This window comes from Bos indicus, chromosome 7, assembly GCF_029378745.1.
Source record: "Bos indicus isolate NIAB-ARS_2022 breed Sahiwal x Tharparkar chromosome 7, NIAB-ARS_B.indTharparkar_mat_pri_1.0, whole genome shotgun sequence".
Taxonomy (NCBI): Eukaryota; Metazoa; Chordata; class Mammalia; order Artiodactyla; family Bovidae; genus Bos; species Bos indicus.
The window spans coordinates 108,377,726-108,397,521 of record NC_091766.1 but is presented as its reverse complement, the minus strand read 5'-3'; the positions used below and the strand labels follow the sequence as shown (position 1 = coordinate 108,397,521).

Sequence of the window (19,796 nt, the reverse complement as noted above, 5' to 3'; positions counted from 1 at the left end):
CCGTAGCATCGGTCATCATTAGCTATCACTGGCTCTCAGGGCTGCCTTCTGTGAGGCCACCATCTCCCACCTCTTGCCTTCCTGGAGGCATTTTTCTACACCAGGGCCACAATGGTTTTAAATGTAAGTCACAATGCAATTAAATTTAGATTTTCGACCTTTAGACTCCTTTAGACTCGGTAGGGCCTGGGTCCTTCCAGCTCTTCCAAGCTCATCTCCCGCCTCAGCCTGCTGCCCTGTGCTCTCGATTCAGATCTTACGTCTCACGACGCATCCGGCTCTTTGCAGACTGGTGCCGTTTGGATTCACGGCATCTTCTCCCGAGAAGCTTCTTTCATGGGCTGTTCGCACGGTCATCCTCGTGACACCCTCAGGGAGACTTATCCTACTTTTTCTAAAGGCATTCCTTCCCCACTTTTTCTCTGTTATGAAATACAGTTTATGTCCTTCATACTCATATCTTGATTATTGGTCCTCTCCTTTGTTTTCCAACTCCATGCGGTAGGAGCCTTGCCCAACATCTCCTGCACCTGGACTAGTCTCTATTCCTTAAAAACTGCTCATTAGATATTGATGACTAAACCAGTGAATGATTTTTTTAGTATCATCTTGTTTAAAGCACTCCAACATCAACGTCTTCATGTACTTTCAAATATATAAAATTGGAATGAAAATCTGTAAGGTTAGATTTGTCTGTCTTCTATTTCCCTATCACACTTGCTAGGAAGTTTCTCGAGTAGCTTATAGGATCAAGACATGATGACCTGGCTAGCCTTTCCATTGGCTAAATAATACATGAACATAACTCAAAGATGAAGACACACCAGAATGTATGAGATTTTCACAACAGTGAGATTCATGGCCTTTAAAAATATGTAGAACAAGATGAAACAAATGTTTTCACTAGATGTTCAGGTGCTCGTTTCTAAAAATAACATACATAACCACAAATCAATGTTTAAAGCCAGATGGTTAATGAAGGCCAGCCAGGAAACTCCCATAATTCACAGTAATGAGGATGGTAATGAGCTCCCATTATAAACCAAACTGCAGCACAACACACTATATCTATTTCAAATAACAGTAATTTGATTGTTTCGTATTTTTCAAAGCTCCAAAGCTTAATTTATGGGGAAAAATGTTAGAAAGGCTGATTGATGGAACTAATCATGCCTAATTAGTCAAGTGGAAGGTGGCCTAGATTTTATTAACAAGACCTGTTTGAATGTCGGATATCATCAGAAAGGAAACCATATTCAAATTCAAATGAAAGTAAAGATCTTTCAAAACGTGAAGGAAGTCCCGATACTGTAGTTGAAAAGAAATGTTTTTTTCCTCAACTCTGTGATGTCTTTACTTTCCAAATAGGGCTCTAGGATAGGTAGGTTCTGTTGATCAGAATGCTTTAGGGACTTGGCCACGATACAAAAATGCCACAGATTAAATGTTATTTTAGAGTCAGAAACAAACATGTACTCTCACACTTAAAGTTCACCTTGATCTCAGACCCGTAGTCGGAAAAGGCGTTCTCAGTTTCCTAGAGTGACGGGCAGGAGCACACTGCTCTTGCACACTGTTTAATACGATTTCACTGACAGGTTTCCTTTGAGTGATGTGTCCTGCCGGGCCAGCTTCTTGTGAGAGGATGGGATGCTCAGGGTCAAGAACTGAGAAAGCAAGAACTTCAATACCTGTAATCATTTCCATCTAATGTGAAGTTGGCTGCTCACACATATATGTCTGGAATACAAGCCATCACAATTGATGTGTCTAGTTGATGCTCTGTATTTACATGCTAGTAAAGTCATGCTCAAAATTCTCCAAGCCAGGCTTCAGCAATATGTGAACTGTGAACTGCCTGATGTTCAAGCTGGTTTTAGAAAAGGCAGAGGAACCAGAGATCAAATTGCCAACATCCGCTGGATCATGGAAAAAGCAAGAGAGTTCCAGAAAAGCATCTATTTCTGCTTTATTGACTATGCCAAAGCCTTTGACTGTGTGGATCACAATAAACTGTGGAAAATTCTGAAAGAGATAGGAATACCAGATCACCTGATCTGCCTCTTGAGAAATTTGTATGCAGGTCAGGAAGCAACAGTTAGAACTGGACATGGAACAACAGACTGGTTCCAAATAGGAAAAGGAGTTCGTCAAGGCTGTATATTGTCACCCTGTTTATTTAATTTATATGCAGAGTACATCATGAGAAACGCTGGACTGGAAGAAACACAAGCTGGAATCAAGATTACCGGGAGAAATATCAATAACCTCAGATATGCAGATGATACCACCCTTAGGGCAGAAAGTGGAGAGGAACGAAAAAGCCTCTTGATGAAAGTGAAAGTGGAGAGTGAAAAAGTTGGCTTAAAGCTCAACATTCAGAAAATGAAGATCATGGCATCCGGTCCCATCACTTCATGGTGAATAGATGGGGAAACAGTGGAAACAGTGTCAGACTTTCTTTTTCTGGGCTCCAAAATCACTACAGATGGTGACTGCAGCCATGAAATTAAAAGACGCTTGCTCCTTGGAAGGAAAGTTATGACCAACCTAGATAGCATATTCAAAAGCAGAGACATTACCTTGCCAACAAAGGTTCGTCTAGTCAAGGCTATGGTTTTTCCTGTGGTCATGTATGGATGTGAGAGTTGGACTGTGAAGAAGGCTGAGTGCCAAAGAATTGATGCTTTTGAACTGTGGTGTTGGAGAGGACTCTTGAGAGTCCCTTGGACTGCAAGGAGGTCCAATCAGTCCATTCTGAAGGAGATCAGCCCTGGGATTTCTTTGGAAGGAATGATGCTAAAGCTGAAACTCCAGTACTTTGGCCACCTCATGCAAAGAGTTGACTCATTGGAAAAGACTCTGATGCTGGGAGGGATTGGGGGCAAGAGGAGAAGGGGACGACAGAGGATGAGATGGCTGGACGGCATCACTGACTCAATGGACGTGAGTCTGGGTGAACTCCGGGAGCTGGTGATGGACAGGGAGGCCTGGTGTGCTTTGATTCATGGGGTCGCAAAGAGTCGGACACGACTGAGCGACTGATCTGATCTAATTTTTTATGTTATTTTTATTAAACTATTATTGGGTCCTCAGGAATTCTAAGCCACAGTTTTTCTTAAAATGTTACAAGATTTGTAGACAGACATGCTTGGACAAACTCTGATCTTTTTTAATATTTCTGAATCCATCTCAGTTATATTTACTGAGTATTGGAGTTTTGTTTTTTGATCTGGGAGCAAAAGGACAAAACTGAAGGTGTGAGTACTACATTGAAAACTGAAGAATTATGTAAATTTAGCGATTCTTCCACTCTACTCTCCATATGCTGATTCAGTTCAGCTCAGTCTCTCAGTCGTGTCTGACTCTTCGCGACCCCATGAACTGCAGCACGCCAGGCCTCCCTGTCCATCACCAACTCCTTGAGTTTACTCAAACTCATGTCCATGGAGTCGGTGATACCATCCAACCATCTCATCCTCTGTCATTCCCTTCTCCCACCTTCAGTCTTTCCCAGCATCAGGGTCTTTTCCAATGAGTCAGTTCTTCGCATCAGGTGGCCAAAGGATTGAAGTTTCAGCTTCAGCATCAGTCCTTCCAATGAACACCCAGTACTGATCTCCTTTAGGACGGACTGGTTGGATCTCCTTGCAGTTCAAGGGACTCCCAAGAGTCTTTTCCAACACCACAGTTCAAAAGCATCAATTCTTTGGTGCTCAGCTTTCTTTATGGTCCAACTCTCACGTGCATACATGACCACTGGAAAAACCATAGGCTTGACTAGACGGACCTTTGTTGGCAAAGTAATGTCTCTACTTTTTAATATGCTGTCTAGGTTGGTCATAACTTTTCTCCCAAAGAGTAAGCATCTTTTAATTTCATGGCTGCAGTCACTACCTGCAGTGATTTTGGAGCCCAAAAAGATAAAGTCTGTCAGTGTTTCCATTGTTTCCCCACCTATTTACCACAAAGTGATGGGACCAGATGCCATGATCTTAGCTTTCTGAATGTTGAGCTTTAAGCCAACTTTTTCCACTCTCCTCTTTCACTTTCATTAAGAGGCTCTTTAGTTCTTTGCTTTCTGCCATAAGGGTGGTATATGCTGGTATGCCATATGCTGGTAGCCAGGCCTTAACCATCCAGGGAAGAGATGAAAGGTCTCTGGAAACCCTATACCAACTCAACAGGAAGTTCCAAAGATCCTGACATCAAAGTTATTAAGTAAATAGCACAACCAGATCACCCTAAATGAAATTCATAATCTATAGGGCCTGTTAGTGCACTCAAAGTGGCCAGTGAACTGTTTAAAATACTACAAAGTATGAAAAGATCATGTCAAACATGAGCAGACAATATATATGCATACATAATTATTTATAAAATATTCAAACATATGAGAAGACAATAATACTATAAAGTATGGGAAGACAAATGTCATCATATATTGGAAGTCAGCATATAATTTGAAAGACAGAAGTGAAGTGAAGTGAAGTCAGTTGCTCAGTCGTGTCCAACTCTTTGCGACCCCATGGGGCTCCTCCGTCCGTGGGATTTTCCAGGCAAGAGTGCCAGAGTGGATTGCCATTTCCTTCTCCAGGGGATCTTCCTGACCCAGGAATCAAACCCGGATTTCCCACGTTGCAGGCAGACGCTTTACTGTCTGAGCCACCAGGGAGGCCATGAAAGACAGAGTCCAAAACAAATAGATTTAAAGCAACTTGGAGACAACAGACTATGCAGGAAAGAGAAAACCTGAAAAATGAGAACAAAACAGCATTAGTATCTACAGAGAGATGAGTGATCCCGCAACCAAAACCAAGAACAGGATACTAGAGAAATAGTCTGCTAAGAAGAGCATTTACAAGTGAAAAATATTATAGCTAAAGATGAAAACTCAGAGTTTTCAGAAGACTTGAGAGAAAATTCAGATAATTGTTGAGGAGTGAGCAGTCAAATGGTGATTAAAACAATAAAAAAATGAAGCAAATGAAAACAATTTTAACTCTGGGTAAAACACAAAGTTGTTCAAGAAAGGAATGATGCTCATCATTTACTACATGTCTCAGCTAAAAATAAATTCTAAAAATAGAATTTACATAGTCATAATAATGTGTGAATATACAATAGTAATTTAACCAAAATTACTGTATAAATCTACTGGAAGAAAAGGAAATGGAAAGACTATGTGCACATGTAGAGAGGGGAGGAGAGAGAGAGGGAGATGCGAGTCTGAACTTCACAGTGAGAAGCCCGTGAACATTGTCAGAGACGGGAAGATCAGGAATCAGCAAGAATGCTCCTGAGAGTCATGAAGCTCTGACCACATAATGAGATGAAAGTGATTAATTCTGGGGGGCACAGAAAGTTGACAAGGACTGGAGCAACGCTGTATTTCATAGCAAATCTTGTCAACTACGGGAATCTTTAGATGTTGTACATGATCAACCTCAATAAACACGAAACCTAAAAGGGAAGACGGAAGGCGGAGGAGAAGAGGGCAACAGAGGATGAGACAGTCAGATGGCATGGCCGATGCAATGAATGTGAACTCGGGCAAACTCCGGGAGACGGTGAGGGACAGGGAAGTCTGGCGTGCGGCAGTCTGTGGGGTCACGAAGAGTCAGACACGACTTGGCGACTAAACAACAAACAGAAAAGGGGGAGGGGCAAGGGCGGAGGCAGTGACGGCCTCGGGAGCAACACACAAGGGGAACGGGGTCGGGGTGAGCGACGCCCAGCGCATCTCTGTGTCTCCAGCCTGGTCGCGCTGGGAAGCGAGGAGTGCAATGACCACATGGAGAGTGGAGGCATGTGACGCAGTAGGGGTCATCAGTGGACTGAAGCGTTCTTGGCCTCCAGACATGCCTCGTTCGTCAATTCTAGACTCTGCCTCTACATGGAGGGGTGACCTTGGACAAGTCAGCTAAACTCTGCAAGCGCTGACAGCCCAGCTGTTGCTCATTCATTTTGTACTCTTCTCCACATGTAGCAGAGGGATTTCTGCAGAATAAGCGCCCAGATGCTTCTTTATAGATTGTTCGGACTGCTATTTTCTTTGGGTAAATATTCCCTATATTTAAACAAATACATAAAATACATTTTTGTAGAATGATCTGTTTGGAAACTGATAAGACGTGGAGATAGTGCCAAGTAATCATCATCTCATGAAGCTTTTTACATAACCCAAATATAGCCAAAACGCTTTTTAAATTTATCTGTAATCACCTTCAAAAGCCAAAATACTTATAAAAAAATGTGTTACTAATAGTATAGACATCCATGCTTTTTACTGAAAACTTTGAAAAATACAGAAACATATACAGAATCAATGTTAATCCTGCCACTTAAAAATAATCATAAAAGTTTGGGTATATAATCCAGGTTTTTAAAATCTATATATCCATATACAAGTTTTAAAAATTTGGAAACACTCTCTATGTTTTATAACCTGATTTTTTCAATTAATATTTTATAAACATTTCCCCTCACCATTAAAATATTATTGTCATTATCATTTTAATGGCTTCATAGCGTTCAACAGATGTACAGCAATTTATTGCCAGGTTTATCTAACGTTTTCCATACTTTGTTTTTATAAATAACACTGTAATGAGTAACCTTGTACATGAATTTTGTGCACATTTATTACAGTGGGGGTAGAATTTTAATTCCTAGAAGTTATTTTAATTTCTAGAGGTAGAATTTCTGGGAAAAAATGAGAATATGTTTTTTTAAAACTCATTACTACCAAGTTTCTCTTCAGCTGACACTGTAACCAGCAGTCCACATTTCATATTTTTGAATGCGCTCAAAATTGACAAACCCTGACTTTTGAAAGTAGACTCCTCACCAGGCATCATGCTTCCTCCCATAGATTATAATCTCTTTGAGCTTGGAGACCACTTTGCAAAAGTTCATCTTTTATTATATCCTCTGAAACTTCAAGAAAAAGCAGTTTTGTATTAATACCCAGTAAATAAGGTCAGTCATTAAACTGGGTGGTGCTGTTTGAGTCATAGCAATATGGCTATGAAGCAACAACGCTGATTGTGTGTATTGCCAACAGGCTTTGAAGCACAGCTATATCCTCATTCACGAGCACAGAGAACCCCTGTCACAGAAGACAAATGGCAGATACGTGGGGTTTATCTATTTTCTCTGATGGCTTCTTTGAACTGATGGTTATTTTCTCAGATTATCCAGAGGTGACACTCATTAAAAGAAATCCCCAAAGAATAGAGCCCGCAGATGGTGACAGAAGTGTGTGCCGGTTAGCGCCATTTCAGACACTAATGAGACAAAATTGAAGTAAATACATAAACAGATGAATAAAGTAAACCTCAGTGAACAGCCTCAGGGAAAAATAAGGATGAATTTTGCTGTTGTTGTAAGTTCTCCTTTATTGAAAAACAGCCCAACTGGATTCTAAAAGTAGCTTGCAAGAAGAGCTTCCTTCAACTGCTGTCTAAAAGTGCTATTCAAAAATTGTTCTCAACACAGAGAGGGGTATTCACAGCGTTGGCATGTAGGCAGGACAAACAACACTTGAGTGACACCTTTCCAGCCCAGGGAGGAGGTAGTTGGAAGTCAGACACAGCTGCTACAGATGACCTACATCAGGTCTCCGTGTAAAAGGCCAATTATCTCCCCAGACTCACTGGAAATAGGGCCCTGCTCCCTAGAAACCTGTGCAGCCTCTGAAATGCCCTGGAGTTTCACCTTGGCGGCCTCTCCGACTAAGGGCATCATTAGTGACTCACCAGGGGTGCTCCCTCTCAGCAGGGAAGCACAGAGACTTTCTTCCATCTCTGGTAACTCCTGTCTTTCATCCAACACGACTGCCTCCCGGGTCAAGCCTGCCTAGGGGACTACTGGAAGAACCCAGGATCGCACCTTGGTGGAAAGGAGGAAGCGGCTGTTTCCGTGCCTTCTGCGCCGGCAGAGTAATGCAGCCTGCACATCCTGAACTGTCTCCAAGACGAACATGCAGTTCAGTTCAGTTCAGTCGCTCAGTCGTGTCTGACTCTTTGCAACCCCGTGGACAGCAGCATGCCAGGCTTCCCTGTCCATCACCAACTCCCAGAGTTTACTCAAACTCATGTCCATTGAGTTGGTGATGCTATTCAACCATCTCATCTTCTGTCGTCCCCTTCTCCTCCCGCCTTCAATCAGGGGTTGAAGACCCCTGACGCCTTCCCAGCATCAGGGTCTTTTCAAATGAGTCAGTTCTTCACATCAGGTGGCCAAAGGATTGGAGTTTCAGCATCAGTCCTTCCAATGAACATTCAGGACTGATTTCCTTTAGGATGGACTGGTTGGATCTCCTTGTAATCCAAGGGACTCTCAAGAGTCTTCTTCAACACCACAGTTCAAAAGCACCAATTCTTCGGCTCTCAGCTTTGAATTCGGCACTCAAACATGCAGAGATAGGCTTAAAGGATGTTTCCCATACCATCTTTAAATCTCTGTGGCTAGAGTTGAGATCTCTGAATTAAGTAAAATTCGGTCCCACCATCAAAATTGTGAAGAGGACAAAGTTTTCACTCAGTTATAAAAAAACCCAAGAGAGCCTCAGTATTTATTCCAGCTCAGGTGCCACACTGGGTGTGTTCCCACTTCCTAGCTCATTTAAATCTGACAGTATTCCAGGGAGGCTTGCTACCTACTCCCACTTTAACAAATGAAGGAAAGGACCTAAAAGACGGGACGCAATATATCCAAAGTTCACCAGTTAGTAAATGACAAACCCAAAATGTAAGCTTCTGTCTTATTAATTCTTAAACCTCTTTTAATGGTTTCTCCCCATTTCTATTTCTTTCTTGGTACTCCCTCTTTTCTGAGCTCTTCATATTCAAACTGATTTTCAACCTGCTGTCATGTTAGAAGGAATTTAATGATGTCATTTTAACATACAGGTAATATATATTAATTATAATTCATAATTAATATATGATAATTATATTTAATAATTTATAACATATTTATTTAATAAAATAATTATAATTGATATATATTAATATATAGGTAATATAATTTTTAGTTTTGGTGGCATTTGAGTAGGAAGAAACCATAGGATGAAATTTCAGTGATGAAATGCTAGGTAAGTGACAGTTTGATACAGGATGTATTTTAAGACTATAGTCTTGGGAAAAGAGGCTGGAGTTTCTAGTAGGACACTTTAAAGTCTCAACTCTATCAGATCCTGAAGTCAGGGACTATGTGTTTTTGTCCATCTCCGTTACAGTGACATGGACAAAACGTGCTTGAAAAATATCTTCTGAGGAGAATGATGAAAAACTGTTGGGGTTTCAAGGAAAAAAATACACTTGAAGGAGACGATAGCAGAATAAGAATGCTTTTGTATGAATGTCAGGATAATCTGCATCTTTTTCCAGCCTCTCAAAGTTATCACTATAAACATAAAACTATGTCTATCCCTTTCAACCCTTAACTCACTGACATGAACACTCAGCATAATTGAGTAATGGAAATAAGACATTTTTCTTGTTACTAGTTAAAGAAAATGTGTTCTATAGTCTTCTTTGAGTATATGTTTTGATAATGCTGAGAGAAATTGTGAGTTAGAAGGAAAAGAAAAACCATTTTTTCCCTGAGTTTATATAGAAAAATTGGTAGCTCAGAACTTGTGTTGAATAGGCGATTGACAAGTCTCCAGGGCAGGTATTCAGCACCCACAAAAGAGAACACTTGAGACCTGCACCAGCTGAGAGCGCCTGGTTATCACCCTCAACAATCAAAACAAGCCTCCACTGAGCTCCTAGCGTGCATAAAAATACAATCCAGGCAGAGGAAAAATAAAACGGAGGAGATCTTAGAGTCTATTTTGGGTGGCAGACTGTGCCTGTTCACCCACCTACACGTTAAAAGTGATCAAAGCAAAGTGAATGTCTCTCATAAATGACCTCATTTTATCCTGCATCTCCGTGATGTTACATAATTATCCTCACTCATGAAGATTGATCTGTTATATTCTTTCACCTTTTAACTTTCTTTCCCAGTATGGAAATAAAACTAGGGTTTATCATTTTAGGTAATTTTAGGCTTAGAGAAGAGTTGGAAAATAGTACAGATTTCCCACTATTCATTCAACTTCCCTCGATGTTGACACCTTACATAACCAAAGAGGTGGTGGTGGCGGTGCTGGTTTAGTCGCTCAGTCGTGTCTGAGTCTTTTGCATCCCCATGAACTGTAGCCTGCCAGGCTCCTCCAGCCATGGGATTTCCCAGCAGAAATACAGGAGTGGGTTGCCATTTCCTTCTCCCGGGGATCTTCCTGACCCAGAAATCAAACCCGTGTCTCCTGCAAGTTCATTACCACTGAGTCACCCAGGAAGCCCAAATGAAGAGATAGAGAGTACTGATCTCTAAACTAAGAAATTACCATCGGTACAATGCTGTGAAACAAGAACTTCTGTTCAGACTGCCTCAGTTCTTCTGCAGCGTCCTTTTCTCTGTGTCCCGAGGTCTAGCTCATGCTTGTCAGGCATCCCTCGCTCCAGTCTCTGACACTTCCTTCGCCTGTTATTGTCTCTCATTAAATTTAGGCTTTTGACGAGTACTGGTCAGTTACTTTGCAGACTCTCCCTCAGTTTGGGTTTGTTTCATGTTTTCTCATGCTTTGAGTTTATGCATTATTAGAAGGAATATCACAGAAGTGGTGTGCCCCTCACCACTGTGTCATACCAGGGGTAGCTAATCTGGATATGTCTTCTTTTGCCGAGATTTATCTTGGTTAAGGTTATTTATTAAAGTTATTTTAATAACCTTAAGGTTATTTTCCCCTTTATAATTAACAAGTATTTTATATAATAAAATATATTTTTAAATTATTCAAACGTCCTATTTATTCTTAAATTTCACCCACTAAGCAACTCACTTTTGAAGAAAAGGCACGTGGAGAACTCTACAAGTGAAATCAAAAGCCAGACTAGACTGGTGGCCCTTACGATCATCCTAGAGGAGCTTAGAAATGCTAAACACTGAGCATATGAAACAAAAGCACCGTCAAAAAGGCATAAAGAGTAAAGAATTTGCCATTAATACCAAAAAAACAAACAAACAAACAAACCTTCTCTTTTCAATAATTCAAGGACAGAGCTAAAATAAAGAGATAAAATGTGAAGAGAAATAGGAGGAATTCCAGACAGATTCTGTAGTTTTCGGAGGTGCATTCTTATTTGTATTTCTTAACTCATTTTCAGTAAGTTATATGGTTCACAGATGAAATAAAAATCATATTTCCAGTATTCCTTAGATCAAATTCATAAAGAGCCATGGACTTTGGAGTTTCTGAGTCTTAAACTTTGAAAGACTATTGAATGCTTCTCGTTGAAAATTATTTTATTAATTTTCCTTCAGCATTCTTATAACATTTCAAAATCTTTATTCAAGTTACATTGTAAAATATGCCTTCTAAATTATTTCTATATCAACTTTCCTAGTCGTAAGATACAAAAAAACTCTTGAATCCTGTCTTTGTAGAATTGATTTGACCCTCCAATAGCCCCAACAGCATTAACTCTAGCATATACAAAGGAACACTGCTATTATATGGTTTATCATACCAAAAAAAAAAAGCAGTTTAAAGCTAATTGATGTAAAATACAAAAATACCTGTATTATTAAAGAAACAATTATGTATTGTTTTTTCTGATTCAATAGTAACATCAATGGCCAATATATATTTAGTACTTTTTATGTGCCAGTGACTAATCCATTTACATGGATTATCTCATTTAACTGTCACTTCATGAGATGTCAAAAATTATGAAGAATTTGAGATGTTTACCCTATTTGGAAATTAACAAAATAGCCTCCCATAGTTTAATAGATGCTGGTGGAAGACATAAGACTCTTGGGTCAGAGACAAAGGACTTTATTACCCCCAGAAATAGCAAAACCCAGAGTACCAGCGTTTCCCTGGGCCAGTTCTCCAAGCCCCAGTCCCACAGGACACCATGAAGAACACACAGTGGGTTGCATCATGGAAGAGGAGCCCTGAAGTTAGGAGACCTGAGTCTTTTAAAACAGACAGCAGGCTGTTTTTGCTCCAAAGGGAGGGACTGTCACTGTCTTTTAAGAGTATTTACTGTACAGACATCCTGGAACAGTTTGTCTAGAACAAAGAAAGGCATTCTGTGCCTATACTTTGGGGACATGTAGAAATGCAGGATGCTCAGGAATTATCTCACGGCATGATGGAAAATTAAAAAGCAGAAACATTACTTTGCCAACAAAGGTCCATCTAGTCAAAGCTATGGTTTTTCCAGGAGTCATGTATGGGTAGGAAAGTTAGACCATAAAGAAAGCTGAGCACAGAAGAATTGATGCTTTTGAACTGTGGTGTTGGAGAAGACTCTTGAGAGTCTCTTGGACTGCAAGGAGATTCAACTAGTCCATCCTAAAGGAAATCAGTTCAAATATTCATTGGAAGGACTGATGTTGAAGCTGAAGCTCCAATACTTTGTCCACCTGATGTGAAGAACCGACTCATTGGAAAAGACCCTGATGCTGGGAAAGATTGAAGGCAGGAGCAGAAGGGGTTGACAGAGGATGAGATGGTTGGGTGGCATCACCGACTCGATGGACATGAGTTTAAGTAAACTCTGGGAGTTGGTGATGGACAGGGAGGCCTGGTGTGCTGCAGTCCTTGGGGTCACAGAGTCGGACACGACTGAGCGACTGAACTGAACTGAGCAGATGATGCAGGTGCTACCGTTATTCTGCTCACATGTGAAGAACCTGAAGCTTAGAAAGGACTGCGTGAATTTAAGGAACCATTCAAAGAGTGGGTTGGGTATAAAGATGCACCCAAGGTAAATTTTCTGGAGGTGTTTTGAAAAATAAATTGTGCTTCCTCTCTGTGATGTCACTCTTAAAAAGTAAATCTTAACTTCCAAATACAATTTCACACCTACTTTGCTTGAGAAAGTATGTCACAATAGAAAAAACTGGAGCCCTGAAGTCAGGTTGCATCAAGCTGGAATTTTAGCTCAATAGTTACTAACCCCTCTGAGACTGTTTCCTCCTCTGTGAAATAGGAATGCCTTGTAGAGTCATCGTGGCAATTAAATGAAGTCATGGTGTGAGGTTCCCAGGACCGAATCCTGGCACACGCTAAGTGTTCAACAACAGAGAGCAATAACGGTGCCTCGTGAGATGGGTGTAAGCAAAGTCCTCTTAACTTCTGTTGCTCTCAGAATGGGGAGAATCCAGCAATCAAAGCAGGAGACGCAAACAGCGGCCTCCTTGGTAGGGCACGCAGCCTGTTGCCTGCACAGGTTGCCTTGGAGACACCGCTTTCCAGTGGACATTCATGACTGACATGCTGGCCTCAGCCTAGGCTCCAGACAGGCATGCGCGGTGACCTTGGAAAGCCCCGGGCACACAGTGGGCAGAGTCCACATTGGCTAAGTCATCATGTCCGTCCACACCGAGCTGCAGGACAGGAGCCAGTGATCGTGGCCCTCCGCGGGGCCAACCTCAGGTTACCTGGCTGCCGAAAGAGCCCCGTCTCCGAGAGCCAGGGATTTACTAAGTTTAATGCGGACGAACTAGAAAATGTGGTGACCACAAAGCAGCTCATCCCAGATGGCTGTGGGGTGAAACTCCCCCTGACCGTGGCCTCTGGACAAACGACAGCCCTGCACTCGTGAGAGCCTCCGGGCTGACCTTCCTTAATTATGCCCACCAAGGCATCTTACTTCCTGTCCAAAAAAAAACCAGAAGATTTTTAAGTCCTGTTTTTCCATGTAAAAGCTTTTTCAGGCACTGGAGATGTGTCATATTGAATGCAACTTTTTTTGTTGAAAGATTAATTTTAAACATGGGGTGAAAACTCTTTAAGCTGTCAAAGCATTAGCTTTCAGCATTAGAATGGATGTTGTTCTTGTAAAAGGTCTCCTAATATTTCTTTAATGACTCAGAGCAGGAAAGCTTGTCATTTTCCCTAAACCAATGTGAATAAAATACTGATGTATGGTGGAAGGCAGAGTTGGGAGGAGCTCAATAATCTACATTTTCCATAATGTGTGCCCCATTGATCAGCTCACATGGCCCGTGACTACACAGGGAGCTGGGCTGTGCCAGAGCCAGCTCTGTTGATCTTTTATCCATCCACGTGCAGAGGTATTGGAAGATGAAATTGCGTTTTACATTCACTTAGAAGTTATGCCACAGCCATTAGATAAAAGCAAGAATAATTGCCTGCTCAGTGGGCAGGCTGCTACAGAGGAGGAAACACACTCGTCAAATAGTGGTGTTTTCAGCTTTGGCAGATGGAACATCACATTCTTTGGTGAGTTCCTCCACCCTGTAAAATTTAATGATTTCCCCTCCCTGCGAATTGCTGAACAAATCATTGTCCACAATAGCTTGATGTCGATTTGCTTTCGAAAGCCTCTCAACTTTAACTAATAGTTGCAATCCAAATTAACAATAACCAAGGAAGTATGGAAATTATGGGTGCATTCTGGTAGTTCACTTCAAACTAAGCTTGGTATCTGCGTGAAATACAACCATGCCTCCATGAATAATTCTCAAAAATGTTGAATTTAAAATGAGCGCTGGGTAGGATAAACAGTAGTTGAATAATACTTAAACTCCACCATCTGGTATTCCAGTATTTTAATGTGAGCTGAATTCCTTTTATTAGGTGTTTATTTGTGATTCTTTCAGTATGGATTCTTTTCTTATGCAGAGCAAGCTCCACAAATTGGAGAGTAGTAAGAGTTACGATACAGGACAATTTTTCTTTATAGTAATTCTCTTAAAGAGAAACACAATCTCAGAATCTCAACCATTTCCCAAAAGGTAAACTAAAAGAAATTTGCCTTAATTCAGAGCCCTTATTAGTAAGACTCCTTAAGGTTGGTGAGTGTAGAGGGAGGGAGAGAGTTGTTCAGGTACTAGAAAAAAATAAAACAGCATATGGTAAAGAATTAATGATGAGAAACAAAGATGCAAAATGACTAGTAGTAGGAGACACAGGGCAGGAAAAAAAAAAATGACAAAAATGTAGTAATAATCTTTGGGGGAAAAATAAGAAAATAAGATAAAGAATTTTTGAAAAACGGAATGGGTATCATCAAAGGAAGATTTAATGGGCTTATTTTGCTGGAAAAAAAAAAATCAATCAATGTTATTGCCCCAAAATGTTATACTAAACTATTCCAGTGACTTGAGGTGAAGAGAATAATTTTTCTCCTTTCTGACGTGAGAAATACAATAAAAAGGTACAGAGGATGCAGAAAACCATAATAATGACATTTACACGGCTCCTTACTGTGTACCAGACACGTTCACACGCACAATCCCCTTTGACAGACACAAAGGTGCACAAGCTGGGTAAGACCAGCTCTCATCACCTCTACATTTCACCACTCGCTCACCTGAGGAGCGACAGTCTCTTGAAGTCAGTTTTATTTTTCAAAACCGTCAACTTTGTTCATATTTCTAATTAGCATGAACCAAAGTGGGATATTCTGGGTGTGTTCCAAGTAGTATCATGGTCTGCTTGAAATGTACCTTCCTTCTAACCCCAAGTTCAGTTCTTACTTACTGACACGGCCCCACCTACGGAAGCCTGACTGTGCGCCAGCCGAAGAAACCTCTGTGAAGTAGTCCCTTAACTGCTCTAAGCAACGTCTCCCAACCTGACAAGGAGAGAGCACTTCAAGTCTGACAAAGCTCTTTTGCATCCATGATCTCACTCAGGGTTCACAGAACTGTGTGAGGCAAACATTGCTGTTTTCTAAACTAGAGGAAATTTAAATTCCAGTTGGCAATTGTCCGCCCTGCAGCACGCTGACAATAAATGCTAGAGGTAGGTCTCCACTCAAGGTCTTCAGCTGTGAGACCCGGGGTTGGGTTGGTTGCTCTCTAACACCTCTTCCACTTCTATCTTCCCTCCGTTCAAAGACTGCCTGGGAGAATCTATTGTTATTTACATATCAATAGCTTTTTACTGTTAAATTGTATAATGTCTGGAATAAAAATAAAGAAAAGTCTAGATATGAAAGTACTTCCTGACACCTCCTGTCTGCATGTGGTAGGAAGAATAAAAGATGAACCAAAACCTTTCTCCACCCTCAGAGTGCATGCTGTGGTTTGGGGCATAATATATAAATATCCACTGCCAGAAAGGCTCCACAACTGCTCTGAGAGTCAGGCTGGGCAGGTGGCCTTCAATCTTAAGGCACAAGATTGGCTTAAACACTCAGAGACTAAAGCAGTGAAGCAGAAGAATAGTAACCCAGAGAGATCTTACCTGCTGTCTACACTATCAGCATATCTCTTCTCCAGAAAGATGCTGAATGTATCTTCTTATAAATGATAATGATAATAATAATATTGTCATCTTTCTTATCATTCATGGTCAGTATAGCAAATTTGGAAAACTCAGCAGTGGCAACAGGACTGGAAAAGGTCAGTTTTCATTCCAATCCCAAAGAAAGGCAATGCCAAAGAATGTTCAAACTACCGCACAATTGCAGTCATCTCACACACTAGTAAAGTAATGCTTAAAATTCTCCAAGCCAGGTTTCAGCAGTACGTGAACTGTGAACTTCCTGATGTTCAAGCTGGTTTTAGAAAAGGCAGAGGAACCAGAGATCAAATTGCCAACATCCGCTGGATCATGGAAAAAGCAAGAGAGTTCCAGAAAAACATCTATTTCTGCTTTATTGACTATGACAAAGCCTTTGACTGTGTAGATCACAATAAACTGTGGAAAATTCTGAAAGAGATGGGAATACCAGACGACCTGACCTGCCTCTTGAGAAACCAGTATGCAGGTCAGGAAGCAACAGTTAGAACTGGACATGGAACAAACAGACTGGTTCCAAATAGGAAAAGGAGTACGTCAAGGCTGTATATTGTCACCCTGTTTATTTAACTTCTATGCAGAGTACATCATGAGAAATGCTGGGCTAGAGGAACACAAGCTGGCATCAAGATTGCCGGGAGAAATATCAGTAACCTCAGATATGCAGATGACACCACCCTTAGGGCAGAAAGTGAAGAGGAACTCAAAAGCCTCTTGATGAAAGTGAAAGAGGAGAGTGAAAAAGTTGGCTTAAAGCTCAACATTCAGAAAACGAAGATCATGGCATCTGGTCCCATCACTTCAAGGGAAACAGATGGGGAAACAGTGGAAACAGTGTCAGACTTTATTTTGGGGGGCTCCAAAATCACTGCAGATGGTGATTGCAGCCATGAAATTAAAAGACGCTTACTCCTTGGAAGGAAAGTTATGACCAACCTAGATAGCATATTCAAAAGCAGAGACATTATTTTGCCAACAAAGGTCCGTCTAGTCAAGGCTATGGTTTTTCCTGTGGTCATGTATGGATGTGAGAGTTGGACAGGGAAGAAGGCTGAGCACCGAAGAATTGATGCTTTTGAACTGTGGTGTTGGAGAAGACTCTTGAGAGTCCCTTGGACTGCAAGGAGATCCAACCAGTCCATCCTAAAGGAGATCAGTCCTGGGTGTTCTTTGGAAGGAATGATGCTAAAGCTGAAACTCCAGTACTTTGGCCACCTCATGTAAAGAGTTGACTCATTGGAAAAGACTCTGATGCTGGGAGGGATTGAGGGCAGGAGGAGAAGGGGACGACAGAGGATGAGATGGCTGGATGGCATCACCAACTCGATGGACATGAGTCTGAGTGAACTCCGGGAGTTGGTGATGGACAGGGAGGCCTGGCGTGCTGCGATTCATGGGGTCGCAAAGAGTCGGACACGACTGAGAGACTGAACTGAACTGATAGCCCTTCTAGCAAAATTAAGTTAGGCAAAATTCATTGAATACCTGAAATGTGATGCGCATGTCTTCAAATCCAGAAAGAATCACAAATACAGGAGAATATGTAGACTTCAGGCATTAGCTATGCTTCCCGGGGGTGAGGGTAGGAGGCAGGGATAATCAGAAGTTTGAGATCAACATTGTGCACTGCTATATTTAACGTGGATAACCAACAAGGACCCACTGCATAGCACAAGGAACTCTGCTCAGCGTCACGTGACAGTCTGTACGGGAAAGGGTTAGGGGGAGAATTGATACACGTGTATGAATGGCGAGTCACTGTGCTGGGAACCTGAAACCAGCACCGCGTTGTTAATAAGCTATACTCCAACATAAAAGTTAAAAAATAAAAACCAAATTAAAAGACACCTTTGTCTTCAAAGTAATCTCTTCTTCTGTTTTGTTGAGTCTTTATCAAGATCTGCCAACAAGTCATTCAAGTGACCCGTTCAAATTTTTCTTCCTCTTAAGTTTTAAAAGTACTAAAGTGAATCATTGGAATGAATAAAAAGCAAAGAGCAGAATGGAAAAAAAAAACAAACCAGAAACAAAAGATCAAGGCTGTTAGTCTCTAAATAAGTGAGATCTGACAAAATTCTCTACCACCCACAACGTGTGGTGTACTAAGTTGTACCTTGTGAGGCGTTTCCTCCTAGCCAGGCGATCTGCCCACTCCTGCTGAACTTGTAACAGTGCACACGGGGAGCACTTTCTCCACGGAACGAGTAGGCGGGACGTCAGAGCAGATCCTGGAAGACGCTGAGCACTGAGCGCTGGGTAGCGGACTGCCCTGACAGCAGACAGTAAGTAATGCGTGTGCGTCAGTTCCGAACACACTTCATTTACATCGCAGCCCTGCATCGAACATCAGGCAACAGGGTAAGACGAGGGAGGCCCCAAGAAGGAGGAAATTATAGTAATGGAGCTTGCAATACAATTTCATTTCAAAAACCATCTTTCATATAAACTGGTATCCAAAGTGCTTTACCAAATAAAATAGTACAAGAAAGTGGACAGCATGAGGTATAAATTACAGAAAACAGTGGTGCGAGGATATTATATGTGGAGCAAACGAAAGCATTCCAGCATAAAGCCAAGCGCAGGGGGCAGAGCGTGAGGAGCTGCCCCAAGGTGTGCAATTCTAGAGGAGGCGTCAGAAACGTGAACGCTGGTGAGAAAGCCACTTTCCTCCCCCACTTGGGTTTTTAAAATGAAGCATTAATACTTACCATTCTCTTTTCCTAATACCATTCTCTCTTTGTGGAATGCTTTAAGCTGTGGGTTTTGTACAGCTGAATTTGTGGATGCTTAGCTTGACTACTGCAATAAACCAGAAAGAAGGAGGGGTTCTGTGTGAAGAATCAAAGAACCCCCAAAATGGGCTGATTGTCCAGAAGTGGCGAAGCTACAGGTGGCAGAAACCCTCTCCCAGACGCTTATACTTCAGGGCTCCTATCTGTTCTTCCAAATAAATCCGAGTATGTCCACTGGAAAACACTAACTACCGTAACTCAAATCACATGTCTGTGCCTGACTGCATAGCATCTGCTCGTCATCCTAGTTTTTGAGAAATTAAAAGGAATTTTGGTTATCACCAACAGATGAATCTTCAGAGGAACCCAGCCTGAACTTTCTTTCCTCTGGGTCTTTGCCCTCTGCTTATTCTTGTCCGTTTAGAAAGCTTTTCACCCTTTCTCCAAGGATTCATTTTGTTTTTCGTGGCCTAACTTCAGGGACAGCTCCTTCAGGGCGCTGCCTCTGATCTTTCATTCCTGTCTTCTCCAAGTGACCCTGACATTTCACCTGATTTCTCTCTTTCCGTTGTTTACCCTTCAGTGAGTTAGCAGGTACGAGCTGCTGCTCATTTGGTACAAGTTTGTAAAGACGTAGGCCCAGAATCAGGTCTGTTACCTGGCAAGGCATGATGACCCTAACCCCACGGGTTAAAAGGTTGCCAAATCACAGACTTGGC

At 41.5% G+C, this 19,796-nt stretch overlaps 1 long non-coding RNA gene across 1 annotated transcript; it reads right to left on the bottom strand.

Annotated features, from left to right (window-relative positions):
- Positions 1 to 2,161: 2,161 nt before the first annotated feature.
- Positions 2,162 to 19,191, bottom strand: LOC109562379 (uncharacterized). The gene is made up of 3 exons (XR_002181181.2): positions 19,054 to 19,191; positions 18,459 to 18,679; positions 2,162 to 4,752 (listed from the first exon to the last, which is right to left on the bottom strand). It is a non-coding gene; the product is annotated as an uncharacterized lncRNA (long non-coding RNA).
- Between the last annotated feature and the right edge of the window lie 605 nt (positions 19,192 to 19,796).